Below are 12,391 nucleotides of genomic sequence, written 5' to 3' on the forward strand. Positions count from 1 at the left end.
AGAGAACTCTTTCTTTTTCTCCCCCCCCTCCTTCTTCTGGGGGGCGCCCTGTCCGGCTTTTTGAGATTCCCCTCCAGTCCCCTTGGAGGACACCCGGGTACTTGTCCAGATGTCCGCCTCCTCTGCAAGCTTCCGGGGATTGGTCAGCTTGCTGTCTACCAGGTGTTGGCGCAGCTCGGGAAAACATTTCTCGAGGAGGTGTTCTCTCAAAAACAGATCGTACAGCCCCTCATAATCCTTTACCTCACTGCCCTTGACCCAACCCTCTAAGGCCTTTCTGGCGTAATCAAGGAAGTCCACCCAGTTCTGAGTACCCATCTTGTGGCTCCCCCTGAACTTCTGTCGGTACCTTTCTGGGGTGAGCCCGAACTTCCTCAATAACGCCAGCTTCATGGTGGGGTAGTTTGTCTGTTCCTCTGGATCCAGGGCCAGCAAGGTGTCCCGACCAGCAGGAGGCATGTACTTGTACAAACTACCCCCCCAGTGCTTCTCCTGCACTCCATGAACCTTCAGAGAAACCTCATAAGCGGCCAGCGACTTAGCTACATCGTCCCCCTGACTGAAGCTCGCTATCAGGTCCTTTGGGATATAGGGTTTGGTCTCCCTGGCTGACTCTTTCGGTTCGCTGCCACCATTCCTAACAGGAGAGGACCCCCGTTGCAGACTTTGGAGCTCCAGTTCCTTCAGTCTAAACTCGTGGACCATCCTCCTCTCCTCTTTCTCCTGCTCCAACTTAGCCAACTCCCACTTTAGCTGTCTTTTCTCCCTCCTATCGGTGAGCTCGGCTTCCGTTAGGCTTTTCCCAGAGATGCTACTGCCCTTTCTGGAATAGGACACTGGTCCGGTGAGTAAGTTTTCCCCCTCATGGCGAAATAACTCTTCTACCTCCCCCACCGTGTCCTGGTCACCCTCTTCATCCTCCTCCTTTGTCTCTTGGTGTGCCTCCACCCAGGCCCTAAGGCTAGTCTGGAGCTCCCCCTTCCTGGCACCATGTTTGAAAAAGACCCCCATTTGTTGGCAGAACATTCTCAATTGGGGCACGGAATAGACTTCCAGGTTTTCCACTGCAAACTCCATTGTAAGTCTGGCAAACCTGGATACACACCAGAAATTTCAAAGGGGCAAGGGCAACCTTAAACCAACTCCACCCACCACCAGGAATAAATTTAGAAAAAACAAAAAGACTAATTGGGAGGGCCGCAAGGAGAAAACTCCTGGTGTAGGTTGGGTGTATTACGTCAAATTACTAGTAAGTAGCTGCAACCAAGTCCGCAATCCCACCGCTAGGCACCAATATGTTGGAATTAGGTAGCCTGGCCTAGGGCAAGACTAGCATATCAGAGGCACAGTGTAAAGGTTGCAGACCACCCAAAAGTAATTCCACGCAATAGCACTCAAAAAGAGAACACTACACCAAAATTATATGAAAATACGTACTGCTTTATATAAAAATAATATTCTCTTTGTTGTCAAATATAAGTAGCTCACATATAACTAGCTCAAAACATTTCAAGTCACTTTTAGGATCAACAGTTACACTTTTTAAATTACTAGCAGATTATCACTTTGGCTTTAAAGCAGTTACTATATTCTTGAACTCCTATCACACTTTTGCATTAGGATAAACTGTACTTCAGAATCAATCAGGCTAGATATTACTCCACTAGAATCTTGGGAGAGAACTACGACTCACTAAAAGCAAAAGCAAATATCATCACAGTATTAGCATTCTTTCTAGCAGAGTCACTGGCATTAGGAATCTACATTAACTGTATCTTTCAGTACATTCAAAAGTCCTGTAACCAGTAGTTCTATTTTTCAGGGATATTAACTTATCTCAAGGTTTAGTAACAAGAATACATCTAGTCAGTTCAAGATTGACCAAATCTGATTTCAGTAATGAACTCCAGATTATCCCTTAGCTTAGTTATCAAACAGTAGCCTTTGTATTGGGCTTGAACTCTCAAGTTACTCCCTTCACCAATTCCCTTTGCAGAAGGACACAAGAACTGACCACTGTGTCTCCCGGTAGGCTGGAGCACCACTCAATTGGGTGAAAGTCGCTTCCCCACTGAACTACCTCCTTACTTGTATTTCGATGATCTGGCCCTTCTAAGAAGACGAGTGGTGAAGGCTACACAACAGATTGATTAGGCCCAATCCTGGCGAGGCTCACCGGCCCTCAGGGCACCTCCGCTCCTCCCTCTCGCTCAAGCCAGCTCCTCTGGCGGTGCCCGAGCGGAGGAATGACTTCACCCGCTTCCCCTGTCAGCAGTCGGCCCCTTTATCTCCCCCCTCTCGCTCGCGCCGGTCTCCCTGTGTGGCGCTCGAGCGAGGGGAAGATTTCTTCACGATTACCGCTGTACCTGGCAGAAGGCGAGACTCTCTCTCCGAGTCTCCCGAGGCAGCCGGCGCTTCTCCTAAACACTCGGCGAGGGTCGCGCTGATCTCTTGCACATGCGCGAGGCGCTCCTACTTGCTTTCCCAGGGGACGCGCTGATCTCCGGGTCATGCGAGAAGCTCTTCCTCGCTCTCACCTCCCGCCTCCTCGGATCCGGCTCCGCCTCACGGAGCCCGGCGGCTCAACGGGGCATGCGCGGAGAGCTAGTGTCTCTCCCACAGAGACCGCGCTGATCGCGCTGCGCTGCCCTTCTTCTCCCTCCTCACCACAGGGCTGGCAGATACAGATCCACAGCGACGCCGCTCACCACGCTGGATTGGGGGGTGCAAGGGGCGGAACAGCCCGTTTTCTCCTGGCTCCCTCAGTGCCTGCTGCTCTCCTCAGTGGCGCTCCACCACAGCAGGTGAGAGATGACGCTCCAGGGGATTACGAAGTAGGAGATAGGCTTAGAGCATTTACCAGTCTCTGGTCTGTGGCTGATGATAAGGGTACAGTTTCTACCAGTCTCTCCAACTGGGCAGAGGACCACACCCCGCAGGCTGCAGTCTCCTTCTCCTTAATTCTTCCCCTCCCTGATTTAGAAAAGGGGCAAGCTAGGCGCCCAGGGTCTCCAGTAATCCTTCACAGCGGGGTCAGGACAAATAACCCAAAGGGGGATTTTGAGGTGACAACCCAAGGCAGCTTCCCTATCTAGGAGGTCAACCCTATGTCTAACCTCTCCCACCCTTGGCTACAGCCTGTCCTCCAGCTGACTTCCACAGGTAGACAAAATGGCTGCCCCGCATTCCGCCTTATATAGGCTGCCCTTCAGTGGTCCAGAATGGACCAGAAGGTTCTGGAATGCCCTATGTTAGGCTATGGCCAAGTTCTGTTGGTGACAGTTGGGGCAGTTGGTGGCCACCATTTTAGGTGGTGCCAACTTTCCTGTCAGAACAGGCCTCTGGACCTGAGGTAAAAAACTATGAGGGGGAGAGGGAACACCTATCCCCCTGGCCAACACCTACAAAAAGTCAGTAGACACAAAAATTAATAAGAGTTTGAGGGGCAAAAAGGGGACAAAATAAATAAAAATTAGGAGGGACTTCGCCAAAAAGCCAGACAGGTCTAACAAAGACCAATTTCTTGAAAAAAAGCAATGCTTTTTCAGGAAACCCTCACTCACCCTAGTGGTGACATGCTTCATCATCGGGTCCACCGGGAGAGATTGAGTACCTCCCCGGTGTGCTGCGACGCCAGGAGACTGCGGAGCAGGTTTTTTGTGTGAGGATGAAGAGTGAAAAATTATAGTAGGGTTAAAAATGTCAAGGGTTGTACCAAAAAAACTTTTATTAGTTGGTCAACCTGACATGTTAAAAACTTATTATGTGTAGGGAAACTAGCCAAATACAATATACTGGTGTTACCCTAAGGAGAAGGTCAACATGTTTCTGCCCGTGATATGTGTTACTTTACAGGGCTTTCATCAGGACCAGTTAGCGAGTGTCCCAATGACAGGAGGGGCGCGCTAAGGCCCGCCCTGCCACTGGTCGTGAAAGTTAAAAATAGCACTATGTGTAAAATGGTGCAAAAAAAGAAGAAAGAAAAAACAAACTAATAAGTTTGGGGTTTTACCTCTATTGCGAGGAACCTAGAAGTCTGTAAAAGAAAGATGACAAACAGACAAACAAATACAAAGACACAAAAACATAAAATCAATGGTTTGTAATCATATGCAGTGGCCATAAAGAGTGACTTTGTGGCGTGACACGTGCTTGCATACCTATCAAAGGCCGTGGCCGGTATGCATGAGATGCGTAGTTGAGGAAGTGCCATAATCCGGGGTGGAAGGGCCTCAACTAGTACTGAAAAATATAATTCAGCGCGATCTGTTGTGCGTGACAGGTACAACAACAGCAAAGTAAAAGGAGACTTTATAGTGTTTAAGTCTATCCGTGCGGTAGGCCAGGCGTGGTTACCGGTATATACAAAGCTACCTACAGTGGGGCGGCGTGGAATGATCCCCGAGGTGAAAAAACGTTGAAGCAGGGTTCCGGTGCAAATCGCCGTAACACTGCTGGCCGTGGCGTGTAAATTGATCAGGCACACAACGCTACAATCGTAATATAGGAAATTATCCTCACTTGTAAAAAGATTGAGCCACGCCCCATAGAACTCAGGAGGGGGGTGGGAGCGACAATGGCACACCCTATTCGGGAAGGGGAAAAAAAACAAATACAAACAGAGGAGGTTATAGGAACTAGCATGATCCCATTCACACGACTTATCTGATGTAGAGATGTCCCATAGTAAGTTTCTTACGCCCGCAACGCTCAGCACCCGCTTGGCACCTAGCTGCTCCCTCGCTGGATCTCGTGGATCCTGAGCGAAGGGCAAGCCCGGCGTTAAGAGAGCGGTCGCTGGGCGTGGGCCAATCAGGGACCGGGGATTAAAGCGAGGCTTGGAATGCAAGTCGCGTGGGCCAATCAGGGACCGGGGATTAAAGCGAGGCTTGGAATGCAAGTCGCGTGGTCCCGCGAGATGTGGGGAATCCGAGATTGTGTCTCGGAATGAAGCCGAGGCTTGAAACACAAACTGGCTTGGATTGGGTGGAATTATAACAGCAAATTTTCCCTCCAAAAAGTATGCATTTTCCCTAGTGTTTGAGCAGCTGGAGTTAGAATAGGAAATCTACGCTCCAAAATGTATGCACTTTTATCAATGTATTGTGGACTGACGTTTTCTCCTACCTGGGGGTAGTGTTTGATGCAGCTTTGACCTGGGGCCTGCTGATTGGTCATAAGAAAGGGGACGTTGTAAGGGCCATTTCTGCTGTTTCTTAATTTTGCCTCTAGATTGGGTAGTAAACCCACCAGGCCCTTCAGCAAACTTATAAGGCTAGAAGTATCTCCATGGTTATTTATAGTAGTGAGATCTGGAGTTACATTAAGCATAATGCATTGTAAGCTGTTGTAAACACTTTTTGAGAATGTTACTCTGCGTACCACAGGGTATATCATCCTTCGTAGCCCACATAGAATTGGGCATGGCCTTCCTCTCAGACATGTTGGCTTTTCACCCCTTATCGTTGTGGTTGAAAATCTGGCTTAAGAAGGGAACTGCCCTAATTAAGGATGTCTTAAGGGACTGTCTTTCTCTTGATTATTCTAACCGCATTTACTGGCTCGATTATGTCAGAGAAAGTATTACCAGCTTGGGAAGGTCAAATCTATTTGAGAGTCCCAAGAAAATTTGCAGGAGGGACCTGCACTGGGTGAAGGAGAACTTTTTTAGAAACCCCACATTGGATTAAGAAGAAGTAGAGCTGAGGAAGCCCTGTGCCCGAGTATACTCCTTATTAAAAATCATGACTTTAATGGAGCCCTATCTTTTATGGTTTAAAAGCACTCACAACCGTTTTCTATTGACCAGATCTTGTTTGGACATCTTTCACTACTTTCTGGCACACACTCATGAGATGCATAAAGGCAGTACCTCACACCTTGTGGCTGCGACGGGAAGTCTCTACAGGATATGATGCCTTTTTAATGTTCTGTCGTTTCTATGAGGTTCCAAGAAAGTATTTTAGTATTCCTATTCCTAAAAAAGCAAGTTTTAGGCAGGTTAGACCCACTTTTATTGTTTTACAATTACTTTCAAATAATACCGTATTATATGTTCTTAGCTTTTTAAGGGCCACAATTAGGCTTAGGTTTAGCTGTAACTAACTATTGATGGTCAAATCATGGGCCAGTGTTGTTTTGAGATCTTTCTTAATAAAGCCCCTGTTATTTATCTTGCTTTTTACTGGGCCAGATGAATGGTTATGGTTGTGACATGAAATCTTGTAATTATTTATTTCGCATTGTATGGTTCAATGATGGATGGTTTTATCATTTTGACAAGACTGTTTTTAACATAGACCCTGTAATCCATCTTGCATTCTATGGTTCCTTGATGAATGGCCTTACTGTGTTTGACATATTATTTTGTTCATTCCGCATTTTTTGGGGCTGCGATGATGTCATTTTTATTTCTGTATTTGACTACTTTTTTAGATATACGTTTCGGGGATATGATGGATACACAGCGTTGTCTCCTCTTAGGCTATGAAACGAACTTTTAACTGTGTTTGCTCGACTCTTACGGTTTTGTTTGTAAGAAAACAACTAAAGTTTTGTTGATTGATTGCATTGTGGACTGGATGGTAGGAACAAGAGAACTCTTGTTCTCAAAACGCATTGAGTGAGCATTTGCTGAAATAAATCCGTTTAAAGCAATTGGGTGCAGTGGATTGTCGTTTTTTGGAATGCGATGACATATGTTGGATTTAATGGGTTTCGCTATCCCACCACGGCCCACCGTCACATGAGGCTCGGGTTGAAGCGAAAACACGAGTTGGAATATATATATATATGTATTCACTGAAAAAACCATAGGTTTCAGGGATATTATAGTTAGTTGGACATTTCTCTTGTACAAAACCATAGAAATTCCCCTGTTATAGTTAGTTCAGCTAGCTATAACTCGTGCACCAAAACAAATGGATACTTACTCTCTTATACAATCACTGATACAAGCACACACTCATCCATACAGCCACTCTCACTATCAGTGACTCTCACGAATAGTCATTTACATACTTCCACTTTCACATACACTGCCTATTACATATGTAATTACTTGGACAGTTAACATTGAGACATTCATTCACTCACCAACACACCCAAACACACACTCCCCCACCCATACAGCTGTTTCCACCTTCCCTCTTGAACCCATTCACACAGTGAATCACCCACTCAAAAATATATGCACAGAGTCACACACCTCCCACCCACCCACAAACACACTCAGGTACCCATACAAGTACTTAGGCATCCAATCGATAACCCATATAGACACTCATGTAACTACTGACCAACCCATGCAGCAGCTTATACAACAACAGACAGACTAATGCAGACATTCACCCAATTTAGTCACTAACGCATGCATTCAGTAAAACACTTCTAATCACTCACTTAAACAGCCAGTCACACACCTACTAAATCCTCCATTCAGGCACTTATACACCCACTCATTCTTCAATAAACATTGGCATATATATAATACATATTTAAACTTTAAAGAAAACCGCAGTCACTGGTTGATGTCATCAGTGATGTCATTTGAGATGTCATCACTGATGTCATCAGTGATGTCACTGACCATGTCATGAATGATGTAATATGTGCCATCATCAGCAGTGCATTGCAGGGGCACGAGTTATAGTTAGCTGAACTAACTATAACGGGGGAATTTCTATGGTTTTGTACGAGAAATGACCAATTAACTATAACGTCCCTGAAACCTATGTTTTTTTCAATGAATTTCTAAGGTTTTTTAAATGCTAATTTCTAACTATACCATGCCTGAAACCTATGTTTTTTTCAGCGAATTTCCAAGGTTTTTAAAAAGCTAAATTCGAATTATTATTATCATTTAACCTATGTTTATTTTAGTAATTTTGAATTTTTTTGCGATATTTTGTAACTTTAATATCCTAAAAATAGTTTTTGTAATTTTTTTGTTTGTTATTAAATTATTATGATGTTTTCTGTTTTCTTAAATATTTATATATATATTTTTTATTTTTTGTTGTTGAAAAAAGTGGAGCCGCGCACCCATCATGTACCTATCTCGGTGGGTGTGCCGATTCAAACCGCCATATTGGTAAAGACGTAAAAGATGCGCGTTCAACCAGCCACTCTGCTTACGCTTACAGGAAGGGAACTACAATGCTACATGTCCCAGGTCTAGTTGTCAGCATGCCACAGCCACTCCCTCATGGCTGGTTTACACCCGGACCACACCCATGCAGCACAGGGGTCAAAGGACATGTGACCCTGCCAATAAAAAGGGCCGGGTGCACATGCTTGACGCCGTTTCCACTCTCTATCTGGTTGTATCCCTGTGGTTATTATGTTGGTGGCAGCCGAGGCACTTTGGCCAACACAGGCCTCCTGCCACGTGGCGATGACTTGAGGTGCACAGAGTTGGTGGCAGCCAAGGCGTTTTGGCCGACACGGGCCTCCCGCCACATGGCAATGACTTGAGCTGCACTGAGTTAGTGCCACCAGAGCTGAGCGTGTGTGCAACCTGCGATGATGCGTAGGCCTCGATACACCATCCTGACAATCAAGACCCGATTTAAATTGTGAGCTCGGCTGGACTGCGTTTACGCCGAAGGCAGCTGGCTGTATAGACATGACTCCTCAGTTCGGTGCAGCAGGATGCACTGTGGGCCTGTGCCGCAGAATCCAGTGATGGCTAAGGAGGTTGCTCCGGCACGTGGTGGGCCCTCTTGGAGACACGCTGGTGGCGGCAGGTCAGCATTGATGTCTGGGTGCGCAGGGTCGGGTAGTGGACTGGTCTGGGGACCAGGGCTGGGATGCTTGCAAAAGATGTAGGAATCATGCACACTGCCTGAGAAGTTTGCAACAACATTAGTGTACAGGCCCCGGTGGTCCAGTTATGCCTGCACATTGTTCGAATGCGTGTAGTTTCTGCTTCGGTGATTGTGTGCAGTATCGGCAGGAGGCACAAGTACTACATGTGTGCAGTCAATTGCCCCCAACACATGCAGGAAGTCTGCTATGGCGTGGTTCCCTTGCTTGGTCCCCAGCTGTTCCTGCGCAGTGTGGGTGAAGTGAGCATGAAGGTGTATCAAGCTGAAACAAACCGTGATGCTTACAGGTATGATAAATCCTGCATAATGAGTCCGTAACAGAAGTTCGTGTGGTTGTAACGCTCCTTTTCTTTCCTGCGAAGGTTACGACCACACGAACTTCTGTTATGGTAATTTTTTGCAGGATTGATCATACCTGTAAGCATTCCGGTTTGTCCAAGTGCAATACATTGTACCATATTACGTTTTTGACCATAGTAACGATTGACCATTGTCTTCATTTATCCAACAGGTTTATGAATACAGAGTTTTGGGATTTCCAGGATGATCTACAGTTATTTCGATCCACAAGTTGATATTCCCTGTTGGGAATGTCACTCGTTGGTCTATGTGTTTGTGTTGTTAATTTAAGTTTTTCAATCAAACAATCATTTTTACTTCGATTTAAAAAACCATAAAAGATATACAATAGCATTTTAAACCTCACAATATTAATACATTTCAATGAGGTACCATCAGGTCAAGAAATAAAAACAGATAAAGTTAAAACTTATTACATAAATAAACATATTGAGAAGAATCAGCAAGTACCATTATCGAAAGCAGAAATATATTTGCATATGGCTTACAGCGTTTTAAGTAAGCTGTTTAGATGAAAGGATCAGTAGAAAAAGTGCTGGTGTTTTAATGCAGTATATACAGTTGGAACGTCAATCTACCAATTATCTTTTTGATCAGTTGCTTGAAAAAAAGAGCATCAATAGAGAAAGTGCAAGTGCTTTATTGCAATTTATGCAATTGGGGCACCAATCTACCAATTATCTAGTTGGGTCTTAAAGTGGAAGTGCAGTCAAGCAAAGTAACATTATTACTTAAAAGGGTAGGAGAAAAGTACAGATTCAAACCTGAAATAACAATATTTCCAGTACTGCGTACTAAAATGTCAGTCCTTCATTTGCCCTTATTAGACCTACATCAGACAAATACCTACTAATACTAAAAACAATTTGTTGGGAGGTATCAGTTTTAAGTATTCGTGCTGCCTCGTGGCAAGACCTAATACCCAATAGCCTGCAAATAGATTTAATCCCTTTCTGTCTTGGTTTTATATAAGCTGGACAGAAGAATAATAAATGAAAATCGTCCTCTCTTGCACCCAGTTGGCATAGGGCACAATACTCAGGGCCTCATTTATGAAAAGTGACGCATCGCTGCGTGAAAACAGCGATGCGTCACTTTTCACTGCGCTCTCCCTGCGACACTAACGATGCGTAATATTTACTGTATGAGGCATCATGTCTCAAGGAGTTACAGATACGTCAGTATATCTGACGTATCTTTAGGTGCAAAAGTCACATATTGCTGGAATGTGTCACAAAAGTGACGCAACTCCAGCAATGTGTACTTTCACATGGGCAAGTCCCATGTTGTTAGTGCCTGCATCAGTCTTACGCCTGTCATGAGGCAGGCATAAGATTTTGACGCATTAGCGGCCAAGAAATGGTGCAGTGAAATCTTATAGATTTCACGGCGTCAGTTCTATGACTTTTTCTTGCGTCAAAACGCCCCCTTTGCATACATTATACCTGGTGCAGGTATAATGTGGCGCAGGGGTTTACAAAGTGACGCATCTACCTAGATGCGTCACTTTGTAAATATGGAGCAACAAGGCACATTTTCTACGCCACTGATGTGTCACAAAAAGTGACGCACCAGTGGCGTAAAAGTGATGCACAGCCTCATAAATGAGGCCCTCAGTATTTTCTTCCCCCTGCTTGCAAGCCCATTTCGATATGTTTGAGTATTTGCAGAATTCCATATCGAAATTTCAGATATAATGACTTCGGTAGTTGAGGCTGCACCTCATCCAAGAAGGACTCGAAGCTCCAGCTTTGTTTCATGAGAAGGAACTGTGTTGTTAATGTACCCATGGTTGAACTATGTAGCACACTATTTTGAATATAGGCCCAGAAGGTTGATTTTAGTATATTCTTGGAACCCATAGACAATTGTGTAGGTTCATCCCAGAAATGCTTTAACCCTAGTTTAGTAAACCAGGAGCGAACATGCTTAAGCCATGGCAGACCTACTCCGTGGGTGAGCTTTAAAATTTCCTCCAGCCCTTCTTTATGTGCGCTAGCTCCTCTGTGGACCACAATCGCACAAAGAACAGTTATGGTCTCAAAATTGCTTGGTGATCCATACCGCGTACATTAAAATCCATTACAATGGGTATTAGTGGTGTACGCATTGGAAGGTGCAAAATATTCCTAAAAAAATGTATTTTCACCCACCATAAAAGTATTATTACTTGAGGGTCCCCATAACTATGCCACATAAAGAGAGGCTGACTGCGCCTTATACTTATATACTTCAAGGGCTGGGGAAACCGCTTTAGACATACTACTCCCATGTTTCTTTACAATGGGTAAAGCATTTTGGAGTAAGATGCTCTTGCTTTTCTCCAATTGCATTTTCCAGGACATTTTTAGTGTCCAAAGTTATACCTAGGTAGTTAAAATTGTGCACATATTCTATCTTCTGCCCCTTGACAGTAAAGTTCTTTTTAAAAGACCTATGTGGATTAACTGCCATGTATTTCATTTTAGTAGAATTTATTCCAGGTTCTTAGTCTCACAATATGCATCAAAGGTATGTATTAAACAATGTAAACCTTTGGGAGTTTGGGATATATGAGAATGGCGTCGTCTGCCAATAGGAGGGCGGGTACTGGCACCCCACCTAACTTGGGAGAATGATGTTTGCAGCCCAATAGATGTTGCGGAATGTCATTTACATACAATGAGAATAAGGTGGGTGCCAGTACACATCCCTGCCTTACACCCCTGTTTACTTTGATTTGCTCGGTAAGCTTGCCATTCGGACCCCATCTGACCCTTGCAAATTTATCTTCATGTAGTCTTATGATTTGCACTAGTATTTTCCCCGGTACCCCTTGATTTTTTGGGGATTTACAGAAGAGATTTCTAGGGATCAAATCAAGCCTTCAGGTCATCAAAGGCGATGTACAGGTGACCCTTCTTGAGCACTGTATATTTCCAACTTATGCAAAGAAATCTAAAAACCTGGTTAATTGTGCTTGTTTTACCTCTGAAACCAGCTTGATAAATTGATAAAATACTATTCTCCTCAATCCATCCATTTCATTTTGCTAAAATTTGTTGAGCATAAATTTTTTGTAAAACATCAATTAAACTAATTGGGCGATAATTTGAAGGGTCTTGGCGATTACCTTTTTAAAAAATTGTTGTAATTTCAGCCCCTTTCCATGATTCCGGTATAGCTGCACCTGCAGAGAATGAATTGCATAAATAAATTAATAT

The sequence above is a fragment of the Lissotriton vulgaris genome, chromosome 6 (genome assembly GCF_964263255.1).
Source record: "Lissotriton vulgaris chromosome 6, aLisVul1.2, whole genome shotgun sequence".
Taxonomy (NCBI): Eukaryota; Metazoa; Chordata; class Amphibia; order Caudata; family Salamandridae; genus Lissotriton; species Lissotriton vulgaris.